The sequence below is a fragment of the Palaemon carinicauda genome, chromosome 20 (assembly GCF_036898095.1).
Source record: "Palaemon carinicauda isolate YSFRI2023 chromosome 20, ASM3689809v2, whole genome shotgun sequence".
Lineage (NCBI taxonomy): Eukaryota > Metazoa > Arthropoda > Malacostraca > Decapoda > Palaemonidae > Palaemon > Palaemon carinicauda.
The window spans coordinates 91,012,013-91,012,433 of record NC_090744.1 but is presented as its reverse complement, the minus strand read 5'-3'; positions in this window follow the sequence as shown (position 1 = coordinate 91,012,433).

Below are 421 nucleotides of genomic sequence, written 5' to 3'. Positions count from 1 at the left end.
CAAAATTCTTACCCTGAAAATCCTACCTCATCTTATTATTCTCTTCTTCAATGTCAGCTTCAGTTCTGCCTTCCTTCATTTTCTGATAAGAATTTTACTTCATGGGTCTGACGGACGCTGGCCTAACATGTTAGCTTCTCTTAGGTCTAATAAATGAAGAGGGACTGTATCCCTGTGCAACAGTCAGTCAGTCAGTCTTCTGTTTTACCAGTTCATCTGATCTGCAATAGGAAACAGCATCAACATATGAGGCCATTACAAAGTTAAAGAGTTTTACAAAAGATCAAATCTTTGCAATAAAAACCTTAGTGTGATAATCCTTTATTTTGATCCTTTATTGCGAAACTAAATTGATTAACTATAATAATATGATTCCTTTGCAGCAAAACAGGTCAATTTTAACATTCAAGTTTACAGAAAA